The sequence below is a fragment of the Olea europaea genome, unplaced genomic scaffold (genome assembly GCF_002742605.1).
Source record: "Olea europaea var. sylvestris unplaced genomic scaffold, O_europaea_v1 scaffold747, whole genome shotgun sequence".
Taxonomy (NCBI): Eukaryota; Viridiplantae; Streptophyta; class Magnoliopsida; order Lamiales; family Oleaceae; genus Olea; species Olea europaea.
The window spans coordinates 248,256-255,370 of NW_019265877.1; the positions used below are offsets into that span (position 1 = coordinate 248,256).

General features: G+C 36.3%; 1 pseudogene; it reads right to left on the bottom strand.

The window, feature by feature from the left end:
- Positions 1–3,802: 3,802 nt before the first annotated feature.
- The window catches only part of LOC111391065, a 7,502-nt pseudogene continuing 4,189 nt past the window's right edge, over positions 3,803–7,115 (bottom strand).

Here is a 7,115-nt window from a genome sequence, read left to right on the forward strand (position 1 = left end):
CAATTTCAACATTGGCAGTCACAAAGGTATTGGTCTCTGGACACCAAACCTCACGAAGAGTTCTATAAATAGAGTTTGGACAATGGTAATCTTCTGTAGCAGAACAGACCACAAAAGCTAACTTGGTAAAATTTCTCTTGAGTAGAAGTTTTTGGACCCATAAAGACCACTCCCAAAATTTTGGAAGAAAAGAAATCACTCCTCGACTAACCAGTGCACTTCTCCATCGTATTTCTCTATTGTCAATCCTTTCACAAATTACAGCCTTTGGGATGCACTCCATGCTCTGGGAATGATGAGTCAGAAGACACAAAAAGAGAAGGTGACTGCTAGAGCGGTTGGACTTGCCAGTATCCAAACTCTCGTGACATTCACTAATGGTGGACATATGCAACTCCGAAAACAGCTCCAGAAAATCAGGGAAAGGATATGTTGTTGGCTTATGGACACTAAATTTAAGTTCACCCCGTACGTCAGTCTGGGCATGGTACTTTACATCAGTATCTTTGAAATGCAGATAAATTTTACCTTAATTTTTAAACTCAACAATTTTGTGTTTGTCAGAGTACACTTTATTATTAGAATTTGTTTGAGCCATGCCTGAAAAAAAAAAATGGGGCCAGTAAATCTCTTAAATTGGTTTATTGTCTAAAATCATGAGTCTCCCAAATATGTAAGCAGCCTCAACACAAAGTATCCTGGACAGTTGAATGAATAGGTTCTTGGTCCTTTACACAAAGTGCCCTGGACAATAGAAGGAGCCAGACTTGGACGGTCAAAGGAATAGTTCCTTGGTCCTCAACACAAAGTGTCTTGGACAGTTGAAGGAATAGGTCCTTGGTCCTCACCACAAAATGCCTTGGATAGTCGAAGGAGCAAATCCTTGGTCCTTAACATAAAGTGTCTTGGACGGTCGAAGAAATAGGTCCTTGGTCTTAAACATGAAGTACGTTGGACGGTCGAAGGAGCAAGTCCTTGGTCTTTAACACAAAGTGCCTTGGATGATGGAAGGAACAGGTCCTTGGTTCTAAACACAAAGTGTCTTGGACAGTTGAAGGAGCCAGTCATTGGTCCTTAACACAAAGTGCCTTGGACAATGGAAGGAGCCAGTCCTTTGTCCTCAATACAAAGTGACTTGGACAGTTGAAGGAACCAGTCCTTGGTCCTCAACACAAAGTGCCTTGGACGGTCAAAGGAGCCAGTCCTTAGTCCTTAACACAAAGTACCTTGGACGATGGAAGGAGCAGGTCCTTGGTCCTCAACAAAAAGTGCATTAAATGGTGAAAAGTGGCGGTCTTTGGTCCTCAATGTGTATGAAGGTTTGCAATTTTAAGTTTGGTCATATGCATATTTTTCTTGAACTCATACAATAATTGCAACATAAAAAATTTAACCTCTACTAGAAGAAAATCTTGAATCTTGAAATCATTGATTCCCTTCAAAGAATTGAAACCCTGCATAAAAAAAATGAAAAATGTTAGTTTCGACTTTGTTAAAAAAAAAATAATAATGACAATAATAATAACAATAATCAACCCCAAAAAATGTGGTAAAAAAAAAGAAATATGTTGAAAAGTTCCAATTCCAAATTGGTTCAGAAACCAAGAACTAAAAAAATATATTGAAAATGAGGTTTCTGCAGTTGATTTCAACAATTGGTTAAAAAAAAAAATCAAATCAAATCAAGAGTTAATAATAAAAAAAAAATTGTTGAAAAGGTAGTTTCTGCCATTTTTGGCAAAAACAATTCCAACAATTGGAATCGGGTTAATATAAAAAAAAAAATTAATTGGCAAAAACCAAAAATTTGGTTTCTGCCCACAATTGTTTGGTAAACAATTTTGTTTTCGGAAACCAAGAAAGCTAACTAACATTTAAAAAAATTGTTTACAAAGGTTTCTACCAACGGGATGAAGAAACCGAGAAAGCCAATTCCAAGTTCAAATCCAATTGTTAATTAAAATAATAATAAAAAAATGGAGCTGCCAACTTGGTTTCTGTCAAATCAAAACCAAAACAAATAAAGTTTTTGTCAAAATCAAAATAAACAAATTTGTTTGGTTTCGGTTGATTTCCGCCTCAAAGTCAACAAACAAATAAGAAAAAAAATAGAAAAAAGGGGAACGGAAAACGAGAGAAAAAAAAAAGTAAATTCAAAAGTCCTACTTTTGGTTTCTGCCAGCAAATTGGTTTAGTTTTGGTTTCAATTTCCACCGGCGGAGACCAATTTTATTTTTTGGTTTCCAACGACGGAAACCAAGAGTGAAAAAGGGAGAGAGAGAGAGAGAGAGAGAGAGGGGGGGAGTAAAAGAAAAAAAAAAATTCTTTACCTTTGCTTGTAAAATTTAATCAATTTGTTTCTAAGTCTCATAATTCCTACGTATACATAGGCGGGTAACAGACTTCACTTAAACCCAATTTGCCATAAAACATGAAAAGCCTATTTAAATAAATTTTGTTATGGGTCGTATAAAATAAATAAATAAGTAATCAAAATTCGACAAAAAAATTTCTCAAATTTGAAGGATAAGCATTTCATCAAATTCACATTTTACTTTCAAATTTTTCATCTATATTAATTTATTAGTGGGATGTTTGAGAACAAATCAAATAAAAATAAAAATAAAAATCGAACAAATCAAAAATAAAATCGAAAATCAAGATTTATTAATTTATTTATTTCATAATAAATAAATAAATCTTGAGGGGGGCATTTGTAAACTTAAAATAAATAAATAAATAATAATAATAATAATAATAATAATAATAATAATAATAATAATAATAATAATAAAATGGATTGGGTCAATTCAAATCATTAGCCCAATTAAATCTTAAGTCTACTAAAGTTCGTAAAAACCTAAAGGCCCCTACCAAATTTTAAATAAATAAACAAACAAATAAAATAAACAAACAAAATAAATAAAACCATAATTACTCAATTATCTCTTTTAATTAAATATAATTGAGTAATTATTAAAATTAGCCTGAATCCTCTCCTATAAATAAGACCAATTGTCCATAAGACGGGACACAGAAAGCAAGCAAGAAGAAAAGTATAGAATGCCACGAAGTGCTGAAAAAATTCCAAGATCAAAAGAATGGAAGAATTCCTCTCAAATCCAAATCCGGTGAACCTCAAGAAAATTAAAATCTTTTTCGAATCAAACAGGTCATGCCAAGTCCAAGGAGATCAAAGTCTTCTTCTAATCAAATCAAATTTAAGTCCAAGTCTAAGTCCCGAAGTTCAAGTTCCGAACAAGTCAAGTCTCGATAAATCAAATTTTCAACAAATTCTTGAATATTAGGATTCAAATCACGTGGCCTCTCGTCTTCAAATATTTAGATCATTAATCAGAAGATTTTGTAATTTTGCAATTACAAGAAGGTCAACATCACTTGTATTTATCAAAATACAATTTGTAACGATTTCTGTATTTTAATACACGAGATTTCGTCAAACACTGTCCATCATCTCCTACAACCCCCAATTTGGGATATAAATTTGAATGTTCCAGCTTCATTATCTAATGTTACAAATGATTATCGAATAATCAAGGTGATTATCTTTCACAATACGAGTCAAAGAAATAGATACATTGAAGGTCTCTAACGGTTCATTCATAAAGATATAATAATTTTTTAATTTACTAATTACGATCAAACAATCAAGGTAGAATAAAAACCCAAATCATAAGCACCCCATTCCCTTAGATTGCTTAGGCATTATCGCTTCCAAACAAGCACAACACACACTATCACTTAAAGAAATAAAAAGTAAAATAAAACAACAAAACACAAGTTAAGGAGAAAAAAGCTTAGTTGCTATGGGACGAGGGCAGGACATAGCCATTAAAGGTTGAGCTTTGGACAGAGATACTCCAATTCCTTCAGTCACGTCTACCATTTCCTTACCAACTTTTTCCAAATCAAAGCATTGGATAACTGATCCTAATGCCAGTCCGATTATACGGGAAGCGAGGGCCTCTCCGGGACATCCTCTCCTCCCGAAACCATATGGTATGAACTTGAATCCATCTCTTGTTCCTGTAAGGTCTTCAAATCTTTCAGGTTGAAATTTTCCGGGATCCTTCCAAATCATAGGATCATTCTGAATAGCCACAAGTTCACTAGCAACATTGTGTTTGTAGGTATGCGATATCCTTCTACAAAACACTCCTCAGAGGACTGATGAGGTACTAGTAGAGGAGCCGGAGGATACATTCTTAGTGTTTCATTTATAATACAACATAAGTAAGGTAGTTTAATCATGTCGAATTCCTCCACCAGACGTTCATCACCTACGAGATTAACAATTTCAGTTTTGGCCTTTTTTAAGACTTTTGGATTGTTCAATAAAAGAGAGAGTGCCCATTCCGTTGTTGTAGCTGTTGTTTTTGTCCTAGCTGCCAGCAAAACCTAGATGTCCAATGATTTTTTCAAGAATTAATAGATAGCATTATAGGCAAACAACAAATTCATACTGCATCTTACAGAAAAAAGGAATTGAATTAGAGAACTTGCCAGCACGAGGCTTCTGACGATTCCATCAGTGTAATGTTAGAATTGAATGAAAAATATTGAATAGAAGTCTCTTCATACGTTGTAACTCAAGTAACTCAAGTCCCTTCATGTTTTTAACTCCTTGATTAATGAGCTAGCTTTTCTTCCATTGGTATAAATAGGAGTCTCTCTAGGTTGGAAAATCACAAGTGAAATGCAAGCTTCTTCCTTTACGCAACAATCTTCTTTTTCTCACTTTCAAGTTCTTCATTGTGCTTATAATTTCTTTGTGAGATAGAGTATATCACAGCTAATTCGCTGGTGGTTAATGTAGTGCAGCATGAATCGACAACCGATTGTGTCTTGGAAATCGAACACCGATCAAAACCTCTTGCACTCCGGTGAGGCCGCGAATTCGATTTAAGGAAATTGTGAATACACAGGCCTTCGGTTTGATTTGATTCTCTAATATTTACCTACAAGCTTAAATCGAAATTGGCTTTAGTAAATCAAATTCTGTTCATTAGTTTTTGTCAATTTTTCCAGTTCATGGTTTCTGCATGATTTCTAATTCATTTTAAATGATTGTTAAGTTGTTAATAATTTGACAAAATAATCTGTTCTTTAACTCTGCAGTTTTATTTTCTGAACAGATAACTTGATCTCGAATTTATATACAACTTTACAAACTTATAATTATTCTAAATTATTTGTTGCTTGCTCCGGTTCAATGGCGTCACATGGAAATAACGATGTGAACAACGGAAGCAACACTGTTGGTACCGGTGTACCAAATCCTGCAATGACCATTGTTAACCCTATGGAGACCACGACTGACATTTCTCCCATTGACGGGATAATTGGAGACGGGATTTCCCATGTTGGAGTGAACCTAACTTTGCCTTCGGCTGTGGCCTCGGCAATCCAGTTTGGCACAATACCTTTGCCAGTGCCTAGGGCTGCGGTTTCGGCACCTTTGCCATTGTTTCCGGCTCCATTTCTGGTGAATCGTGCAATTCGACCGGATAAGTTTGCTGGTACTGATTTTAAAACATGGCAGAATAAGATGGTTTTCTATCTCACTATGTTGGGCCTTACACGTTTCCTCACTGAGGATGTCCATATCGTGGCTGAAAACGACACTGATGTGCATAGGGGTGTAGCTTGGGACACTTGAAAAAGTGCTGATTTTTTGTGCTGCAACTATGTCTTGGATGGCCTACAGAATTCTCTGTATCATGTATATGTGGTAAAGAAGTCTGCTAAGGAGGAGCTCTGGGAGTCCTCATAAAAGAAATTCAAGACCGAGGATGTCGGATCTAAGAAATTCTTAGCCAATCGGTGTATGGACTTCGAAATGGTTGATTCACGTTCAGTGGTGAGCCAAGTGCAGGATTATCAAGTGCTTTTGCAAGAAATGCATGCTAAGGGTCTGACCATGTTAGAATCTCAACAGGTGGCTGCTGCTATTCACAAGCTACCTCTTCAGTGGAAGGCTTAAGGCTTTCAAAAGCTATTTACAGCATAAGAGGAAAGAGATGTCCTTCGAGGATTTAATTATCAAGCTGCGCATTGAGGAGGATAACAAACGGGCTGAACGTAAGTTAGAAAATTCTTACTCTGAGAAGGCTAATGTATTAGAGTACGGCCAAAGTTCTGGTACTAAGAAAATTCACTCCTTTAAAGCCAAACAGGGTAACGAAAATTGAAAAGATAAAAAACAAGCTACGAAAGGGTCTCAGTTGAAGCCTGCAGGTGGGGTAGGATAGAAACCTAAGTTCCAGTTCAATGAAAAGTGCTTCAATTGTGACAAAGTTGGGCATCGATCAGCAGACTGCCGTCAACCTCGGAGGGATAATAAGCAGCGTCCTCAGGCTAATATGGTTGGAAATGAGAGAGATCATCTCTCAGATGAAATGCCTGAGCTAAACCTCACGGCGGTGATTAGTGAGGTTAACCTGGTGGGGTCTAACCCAAAGGAGTGGTGGCTGGACACTGGGGCCACTTGCCATGTCTGCTCCAACAGGAGCATGCTCACTACTTTTGCACCAGTTACAAATGGTGAAAAGTTGTTCATGGAAAACTCTGCAACTTCTAAAGTGCTTGGTAAAGGTAAGGTGATCCGGAAGATGACATCTAACAAAGAGCTTACTCTGACTAATATGTTGTACGTGCCAGAGATTCGCAAGAATCTGGTTTTTGGGTCTCTTCTGAGCAAGAATGGGTTCCGCATGGTCTTTGAGGCGGATAAGCTGGTGATTACCAAAATAAGAGTTTATGTTGGGAAAGGCTATATGACTGATGACCTGTTTAAATTGAATGTAATTGCTGTAACCCCAACTGTTATGAGTAATGAGAAAACTCATTCTGTTTACTTGGTTGAGTCTCCTAATCTGTGGCATGGTAGATTAGGTCACATAAATTACAATACTTTACGTAGACTAAGCAAACTAAATTACTTGCCTAGGTTTCAAATTGATTCAAATCATAAATGTGAAACATGCATTGAATCTAAGCTTACTAGGTCTTCGTTTCATAGTATTGAAAGAAGTTTCGAGCCATTGGGACTAGTCCACAGTGATGTGTGTGACTTGAAATCTGTCCAAACACGA